The following is a 10,325-nucleotide window of genomic DNA, read 5'->3' as shown; positions in this document are numbered from 1 at the left end:
AGAAAAATAAAAGGCAGAGAGAGAGAGAAAAAGAGAGAGTGGGGTATTTTGTAGTTTGTGACAGAAACTTTGTGTGAGTTTAATTCAACAGTTTGGTAATTTGCACAGCCAATAATAAATACTTTCTAAAGAACATCAGGAAACATGGCAGACAAAAACATATGAAAGTATAAAGCTCACAGGTGTGAATTTTGAAAGAAGAAAGTCATATGCATGAGTTTAAATTAAGTCTTTTAATTCCAATTTAACTTTCGCATTATAGACAGATTTCCAGAGTTCTTAAGGCTAAAATGCTGATGGAAAGGTTTTAGTGCCGATGGCAGGTAATATGAGAGAAGGCATGTAATCACAGGTTGGGGACAAGCAGAGTAAAGAAAATTAAATGAAACAGAAGAACTGATTATTAGATAAAACAATTAATTGCTTTGTTTTATTCAGAATTTCTGGGAATTTGGCAACTGCCGTGCAGCTTTCAGCAACAGGATAAATCTTCCATTCAAGCTGTTAGACACAAATTGCAATTTAGCAGATGACTGTGGTGGAAATCTCATTATATTTTCATTAAACTAAGATTACATAGTGCTTTTATGTGCGTCTCAAATGCTTGTGAGGATGCTGTCATTGCTGTTGGTTTCATTAGGTTCTTTTCATCACTAAAAAAGAAAAAAAAAATTGTTACATGGTTTGTATACTATAACTAATTCTTAAATACCAGATTATATTACAAAAATAATAAGTCAGTCTTTTAAATGTTCTGGCAATACCATATTATACTGTAGAATAATAACTTGTCTTTTCATAGTCTTGGCATTTCAATTATATTACTATAACCCTCTGAGAATATTTGAAGTCAGTTAACCACTTCTTCTGGCTTTTCCCATCTAGGGGTCGCCACAACAGATCACCATCCGCTCATGACTGGCAGTGGAGTTTTACAGTGTCGAGTTGCCAGCCCAGCTCCCAACCTTCCACAGAAGGCACACACATGTACGCACTTGTGCCTAGGGCCAATTTAGTGTGTCCAATCCACCTACAGCATGTCTTTGGGATGTGGGATGAAACCGGAGCACCTGGAGGAAACGCACACGACCACAGGGAGGACATGCAGACTCCGCACAGAAGGCACCCCAGCCGAGGATCGAACCAGAGAACCTCTTGCTGTGAGGTGGCAACGCTAACCGCTGCACCACCAAGGCCACCCTGAAGTCAGTTAACCATTAAGAAATAAAAAAAAATAATTTCATAAAGTAGAATATGGCCTAGAGGTATTGTCACAGCATGTTGACGAATATATATATATATAAAGGTATATATACACACACACACACACACACACACACACACACACACACACACACACACACACACACACACACACACACACACACACACACACACACACACACACACACACACACACACTTTGCAGGCATGGCTGGCATTTTGTTCCTTTTTTAATTGAAAGAGTGTGTAAAGGCATGAAGCCATACATAAGCAACTGGAACTGAAAATATGCAACCAAATCAGTTGGCAAGGTAAAATTAATCATTGCAGAATGATTTTGAAAAATAATTAATATTATTAACAGTGATATGCAATAGTTTATCCTGGGATACAAATCATAACCAGTAAATTTCTATTGTACATATAAATTACAGATTAGCAGGAAAGTAAAACCAACCACACCTGTATGCATCAACATACTTTTGACATGGTTGGAAAAAACATGAAATTTTATTTTACCTATACAGTGAATGTTTTGGAGTGAATATACATTCTGTTATAAACAAGCTGCAAAGTGAGTGACTAGCAGCATTCCCCATCAGCCAGATGGCCAGTTTGTTTTACTTGCAACTGCTTGACCTTTCCAGAGACTGCTGCAAGCTATTATAATCAGTTGCATATGTCAGCTGTAATAAATATATATGGGTGTCTTATCATTTCATCTTAAAGACAAAATATTGAAATATAACTTATCAAACACAACACAGGTAAAGTCACTTCATCTAGCCAGCAAAACTAATTAAAAAAATACAGAAAAATGTTTTTGTGGAGTGGTGGTGGGGGTAGGTGTGGGGGGTGGAAAAGCCTCTTACAGGCCTCCAACTTTTATTTAAAAGCACCATCATTTTGCACAATCCAGCACACTGTAGCAAAGCAAGCTGCAATTTTACTGCTAAATCTTTAGGAAAATTCATAGCAGTGATCAAACATCATAAACTTCTTTTATTATCAGTTATAAGTGACAAAATGCATTGAAGAATATTATTAGATAATATATGATTAGTTATATTTTCTCAATGACTTGTGATTAGCTAAAGTGATAAGTTGTATGTCACACACACAAACACACATTATATATATATATATATATATATATATATATATATATATATATATATATATATATATTTATATATTAGATGTACATATATGCATGTATGTGTCTGCGTGTATTACACATAGCTAATACAGATATTTTCATGTCTTTTCATGTGGGTCACTCACTTGTCTTATACTTTATCTTTTGAACATGATCTTGCCATAACTGTTTTTGAATATGCAGGCTCTGAATAAACCCTGATGTTGTTAAGATATAACATGTTAGAATCCAAACAAGCTTTTGATGCTTACATACAAGACATACAAGTTTTTTTTAACTGCAAAACTAACCCTACTACTTAGCAGAGATAAGAAAAACAGTTAAATTATTATGTCATACATTGTGTTACACAGTTAAATTTAAGTAATGGGTGTGCTTACCTTTTATTCTGTTATTCTATATGGGAAACTGAAGAATATGGGTATCTTTTTTCATCTAACAAAAATGCCAGCCCCTGTAGCTCAGGTGGGCTCTGTTTAAAAGCTATAGACATTTATTGCCTCTGATACTACATCAAGCAGACAGGAAGTTTCAAATAGGGGTGGAAAGCCATAAAAGCACGCATCACATCAGTCAAAATATCACTTCATTTTTCTCATTGAAAACATACTGCTGTGTTCTCACACACTTCAAATCTACAGCCATTGTTTAGTGCACTACAAAGCAGTGCCTTCCCTTTTAAGTGCCTTGCAAAAGTGAGGTAAGCACTGTAATTAGAGACTAAAGAAGGCATGCAAAACAGTCAAAAAGCACATCTTCATTGCCAGAAGCATACAGTGACAACAATTGCAGAGAGATTGTGCTAGGATACAATCAACCTTTTTATGTAAGAAGATCTAAAGAAGAAAATGATCTGCAACAAAGATCTGTGATTGAACCAGTTATCTGCAAATCTGGGGTGATGAAGGAAAAGAAAGTGGGTGGATAATTAACACAAATAACCTGAAACTCGGCTTTGTACTGCAAGTAAAGTAAGCCTGCTGAGAAGGTCCCTGCCTTGTCCCTGCTTGAAAGCATTGCTTCTGCATCAGTCCAGTACTGTCTGCATCTTTCTTTGCTGGATCTAATCACAAGGGAGAATTTAATTACTTCTTATTCAGAATTATTGATAAATTTAAAATATACTCTGTGGAAGAGAAGTTACAATTAACCTGATAATAATGCTGCATAATAATATTATTCAAGGCAGTTTTTGTTCGTTTATCTACCGGTTTTCATTGCAACATTTTTTATCAGTCACATATTTTTATACACAACATATGCCTGGGTTTAAAAGTAAGCCAGGTCTAGAGTTTCTTCAAATGGATGTTTTACAAATGGTAGAAAGCTAGCAGTCTGTTCATAAGACTGTAGAATCTTTCTATATAGCATTATATTTACAGAGGGAAGGATTAGGAGTTCCCAAATGGTGGCCTGTTAGTACCACTCATCTTTTGGCACACTGAATATTTAGACAATACTATTGTTTAGCAATCGATTTATTAAAACTTGTCTTTTAGTGTATTTCTAAAATCTGAGCAGTGTACATTCTCTAATATCTGCAAAAGAACTCCATTATCCTTAAAACTCCATGTGCTTGTTTGTTTAAATATCTAACTACATAACCAACTAGACTGAAATGATGTGTTCATTCATTGGGAAAGATGATGGCAGTATTTAAAAAAGGAAAATGCATACAACGGACACATCTACAGTTGTACACTGACTGCATACAATGGACACATCTGCAGTTGTACACTGACTGCATACAACGGATACAACTGTAGTTGTACACTGACTGCATACAACGGATACAACTGTAGTTGCACACTGACTGCATACAACGGATACAAGTGTAGTTGTACATTGACTGCATACAACCGGATACAACTCTAGTTGTACACTGACTACATACAACCGGATACAACTGTAGTTGTACACTGACAGCATACAACCGGGTACAACTGTAGTTGTACACTGACAGCATACAACCGGATACAACTGTAGTTGTACACTGACTGCATACAACCAGATACAATTGTAGTTGTTCACTGACAGGCATAAATTTATCAGTAACACACTTTATAGAAAATACATTGTAAACACTAAAACACTGTATTTCTTGTCGGTACTTAATTATTGCATTCCTACACTTTTGGCCCAGCAAGACCACATTTTACTTGATTGTGTAAAGAGAAACTAGTTTATACAGGGGCAAGCGTTGTCCCTTCTGTTTAAGAGTAGAATGTAGATACTCCGTTACTACTCTTCACTCCTGCAACAACTTAGTTACTACCCAAATAGGGCCAAAAGCCATGGGCATATAGTTTCCTGGTAACAATATTGCCAGTTGGTGGATATGGGCATCCTGAGGAAATGTAGCAATTGCCTTATGTTTACTGACAACGAGTTTATTCTTAAGCAAACTGATAAAGTATGTGAGAGATGTAGTAACACAATGTCACTGGAGGCAAAGCTCTCACATACAAGGACACATAATACCAAATAGGTTGTCAGACATGCACACACTATATCAAGCACACATAGTATGGATCAAACACAGACCCACATATTGTGAAGCTCTTAAAACTAATCCTCCTAAATCCTACAGACCTCTCTGACATTTGACCTATGACAGATATCTTCAGCAGCCCCAAAAGCATACCACCAAAACACTCACTACATCACATACAACCACATCACATGGAACCTCATCTTCAAAGCCCATAAGGCAAGTCACCACACACGGCAATATTTTAACCATATAAGACTCCATTTGAGACACACAGATGTCCCACTCACAAGGCTGAATAAAGAGAAAGTCACGGTCAGTTGTCTATTGGGGCCAGAATTGACCAGATCAATCATACACTCGAGTCATTGGACCAGAGGTACCAGTATGACTCTATTATAGACCATGTGGCTGTAAATGACCTGAGACGTACCTCCCTGCACTATATGAAAAGAAACATTATGGAACTCTTGGACTATGTATCCAAGGCTGGCATGAGCCTAGATGTGAACAGCATATTATCATCACCAAGGATGATGCCACTACCTCAACATTGACTTTAATGATTGGCGTAGCTTTTGGCATCATTTCATGGAGGTGCAATATTTATCAGCATGGGAGAATATAGCTGGCAGACCACATTGGTTGGTGATGGTGTGCACATGTCCCCTCTGGGCTTCAAATGTTGGCTAAAACACTGTCCTCCTCCACAGTGCCTTTTTAAAGCAATGCCAAACTGACAAACCTTCCAACATACTAAAACCTGTACAAGCGAATCTAAAAGTGTAACTGTTCCATGTCAGGAGCCTAAAGAAGAAACTCCACTCCCTCCAAGTTCTCCTCACCTTAGGGAATGCAAACATTTGTGCAGTTATTGAGACATTATTTAAAGCGGAAGACAGCATCTCTGCAGTGCAAGGCTGCAGTGCTTTCCACACATTTAGGCCAGCTACTGCAAAGGCAGAGACTAAAGATGGTGGTGTCCCAATCTACATCAATAGCAAGGTTATCGCAAGGCTGATCAAACAGAATGAGGAGCTTGAGCTTCTCTATGTCCAAATTACCAATGGCAAAGTCCCATACCATACGCTTGCTGGCTATAGGTCCCCATCCATCACTCAGGAGACACATATCTCATACATAAACTTACTGGAGGCATTCACTATTCAACGTAATACCATATTCCATGGGTGACTTTAACTGCCCCACTATTCACTGGGAATCATACATGACCGCAAACCTGCAGGCTCAGAGATTCCTGGACTTTGTAAACACTAACATCCTGGACCACTTAGTACACACATCCACTATGGGAGCAATCATAGTGGACCTTGCCCGCCCTAACATGGGAGAACACTGTACTCCCCCTCCCCTCCAGTATAACATCCTTTCTGGTAAGGTCAGACCATAAAGCTGTCTCTCTTTTGAAGTAAAAATTAAACCCATGACTCCAGCTAACCCCATAGCATTTTGGAACTATTCTATGGCAACCTTTCTATTATTAAGTGACAGCCTGACAAAATGTCAAGCCCCTCCTCCCAAAAAAACGGAGAATACAATATCTCATTTGGAATTGCTCACAGATACTCAGATATTCAATACAATCAAGTTAATAAATGCATAAAGACAACTGCGCCTACCACAAAAAAGCACTGAACAAACTCAAAAACAATCCACCCTGGTGGAATCCAAACATCAATAGTCTGTACATAAGAATGAAAGTCACAGCAAAAGTCAAGAAATATAAAGCCCAGCAGGATAAAACACCCTTGTCACTCTAAATAAACAATGCAGAGGGCAAAGTAAGTCTACTAAAGCCAATTTTCAGGTAAAAATAACCTCACAGGCCAAGGACAACTGCAAGGCTTTCTTTAGCTATGTCCATAACTTCAAAGGCTGTACACAACAATTTGCAGAATTAATTATAAATGAAGCCATCTGCACAAAGCCAGAAGATATAGCTCCAGTTTACCCACTCCCCATCACCCCTCAAGAATTACCATTGCTCATAACCCCCCCACCCAACCATCATTAGGGAAGAGGTCCTAAAAGTACTCTCCAAGGCCAAGAACACTGCAGTGATAGGCTCCAATAATATCCCCAGGATGTCTTCTAAATGTCATGATATGTGACCTATCAGGTCCACTGGAGTCACTATTTAAACATAGTCTCAAGTCAGGCTTTGTGCCACATGAATGGAGAACAACAGTCATCCCTCTGCATAAGGGTGGGCCTTCTATGGAGACCAGAAACTATAGGTCCATTACCCTGACTAGTCTCATATACAAACCCATAGAAAGAATTATCATGGAAATCATTAGCAATGAGATTGGAAATCTCCAGACAATGGATCCAACCCCCTTTGACTTTGTCAAGGGAATATTCTTCTAGAAGGTCACCAAGACAATGGGCAAGGACAAAATGGTGCATTCTGCCTACCTTGTTAAGGTCAGTGCATTTGATAAAATATTCCAGTCAGACCTTGTAAACAAACTCATGGAATTACACATAAATCCTTATCTTACATGCTGGATTGCCAGCTGTCTGTCAGATAGGACCCACAAAGTTAGGATAAGGAAGTCCACCACCACAATGAGCCCATTCACTAGAGAAGCCCCTCAGGGCTCAGTGTTGGGTCTTTTCCTTTTTTGCATATACTTCTCAGAAGTCACTGCCAATATCAAGGACCTCTGCCTGACCAACGTTTCAGTTGATTGCAAACTGGATTTAGTCATAGAATCCCCCAAGACACTAATATACTCCAGGAAGGACTAATACAGACAAATAACTGGTGCCATAGACATCATTTAGAACTCAATGCCATGAAATGCTTAATAGTACTCTTTGGGAATTCAGCTACCACAGGAAACTACCCCACTGATAACACAGCCCTAACAGTATACTCTGAAGTCAGGGATTTGGGGATATATATATATATAGACAGTAACCTGGCTTTCAACCAGCATATGTCTAAAGTAGTTAGGAAATCATTCTGTTTTGCACAACTTATAAATAATGGTATGGCATCTAGATCCAAGGAACCCGTTATCCCACTGTGCTCAGCCCTCTTCAGAGCAATCATTGAGTACAATGCTCTCTTCAGTGTGTACCTGACCAGAGACATGCAACAATTGGAATGGCCGCAAAGGTTCTTCACAAAAAGAATACAGGGATTTTAACAGTATGTCCTACTCTAATCACCTCAAATCCATAACCCTATACTCTGTCACCTGCACACTACTGATCTATGTCTGGTATAGAAGACATCCCAGGATCCCACTCTGATGGAGCTCTTGTATATCTGCAAAACAAATAACATCATAACTAACCAGTCCGGCCACGCAAACCTTACTTGTGTCATAAATCAGGCACATTAGAGAGACAGCTATGTGTCTCATAGAATACCCCTTTTCTGAAACAAGCGTCCCATCCATGGTGAGGCAGAGTTCTTCCCTGACTCTTTTCAAGCATAACCTGGGTCAGTGGATGGAAAATCAGAAATTCACCCCAGGTCTGTCACCTATATCTCTAATGGATAGAGGCAAGCTCCAAATGTGTAACCATCCACCCCCTAGGTTACACATACCCCTAAAAAGGCCTCTAGGGAGCCAAACTTGTTAAGTAGATTGTTCATGTATGGCTAGGCTTAAAAAGCCTTGTATATTCCTATGAACCAGAAAACCATACACATATGTATAAGTTTATTTAGTACTAAATAGTCGATACAAACAAATGTACAGAGGAAGTGGGAGAGATAGAGTATTATGTTAGAATTATTTAATATTCTAGAGGTTTCCAAATTCACCTCTCCTTTTCTTATTTGTCACTGAAGTGCAGCCAGGAAGGTAAGGGGTGAATTGTTACCCCATACCACCACCAAAGAAACTGAGGTTCTATAAAAGTATAAACTTATTCTCGGACAATGATACAGTGATCCTACCACAAATGAAAAGAGCCTTACTAGAGATATAATAAGTGTTCAAAGTGTTACACACTGAATCTGGGTTGCAATATTCTACAGTAAATCCTTCTCATATAAAAGATCTAGAACTGCCAATGTTTCACTGGGAGATGCTGAATACTTGTGCCTGAGACTATACTGACTATACTGTGACATTTATTAGTGGAACTGGAGTTTTGTTATGGAAATGATTGAGGCATTGTTCCATAAATAGACAAGGAGGGAATCACTGTCAGGACATGTGACTCTGGAAAGAATGAATATTATATGCATCCAGATGTATATGTTTTAGACTGGTAGATGAATGCACTAAAGTTGTAGGCTATGTATGTAAGATTTATAGGGTCTATATTACATTATCGAATACTAACATACTCGAAAACATAATAGTCGACCCGTAAATGTTGAAGTGCTAAAACTTCGAACATTTAATAAAAAGAAAAATACCTACTCAAACAAACCATTTAGACACTGTAAGCAGGGGGGGCACCCCCCACACCTCTCACTACTTAAATATACCAACTCTGAGATCGCACTACAGTGCAGATAATGGAAAACTTCCATTTCCGCACTGTACGGAGATCTCCGTTATAATGTTTGAGGTTCTAGCACTTCAACAATTACGGGTCGACTATTACGTTTTCAATTATGTTAGTATTCGATAACGTAATATAGACCTGATTTATATACAGGTGTGAAGGGTAAAATAGATAGAGAAAGGATTATAGCACAGAAAGATGCAGATATCAGATGATATACAGTAGCAACTAATATAATCCTCTCCAATAAGGTGAAAAGGTCCTCTTTTTCAAGGAGGGTATAGCAGAAGAAATAAAAGGAGGTAAGTTACAAAAAGGACATATAAAGTGATAAGAACATTCTGGAAGGTAGTAGAAGAAATGATAGAGGTCAGACTATGGAGAGATCCAAATATGTAGAATATGGAGAGGAAAATCAAGGAAAAGATGAAAGGAAATTAAGGACAGAAGTGGAAAAGATGAAATTTAAGTAGATATGAGAAAATGAATGCAAGACGAGATCTAAGCTTTTTTGTTCGTCCACTGTTATTGTTACTAGCTCTAGAGTATACTGCCTTGGACATCTGTTTGGTCAAGGAAGGTTGTCTGTCTTGTGGCTGTCAAGATTAAGTTTGGATAAAACCTGTGGCATCTGTTATACATTTCACCATGGGGGAGTCATGGCTTACTGGATGTTTGCATTCGAGAAGCACGTTGTGCACAAGGTGATATTTCTACATACAAGAGGATGCCAAGGACATATGGGTGTGAATATTTGCTAGCATGAATGGCGCTTTTCTCTCTTTTTATTGCTTGAAAGTTGTAAAGCATCAGCGGTGGCCTTTGATTTTTGGTAGAAAGGGTATAAGTTACAAAATTATAATTCTGTCATAGAACGTCAGACTGGAAAACTAGGAGGGTCATCAAATCACTTATGGCATGTCTTGAGAATATGGAAGGAAACTGGAGCAA

General features: G+C 38.3%; 1 long non-coding RNA gene across 1 annotated transcript; it reads right to left on the bottom strand.

Moving 5' to 3' along the window:
• Positions 1–214: 214 nt before the first annotated feature.
• Positions 215–3,016, bottom strand: LOC122794818. Its single transcript, XR_006363717.1, has 2 exons — positions 2,764–3,016; positions 215–653 (listed from the first exon to the last, which is right to left on the bottom strand). It is a non-coding gene; the product is annotated as an uncharacterized LOC122794818 (long non-coding RNA).
• Between the last annotated feature and the right edge of the window lie 7,309 nt (positions 3,017–10,325).

This window comes from Protopterus annectens, chromosome 2.part1 (assembly GCF_019279795.1).
Source record: "Protopterus annectens isolate FY-2018-M chromosome 2.part1, PAN1.0, whole genome shotgun sequence".
Taxonomy (NCBI): domain Eukaryota; kingdom Metazoa; phylum Chordata; order Ceratodontiformes; family Protopteridae; genus Protopterus; species Protopterus annectens.
This window is presented reverse-complemented; position numbering and strand designations above follow the sequence as displayed.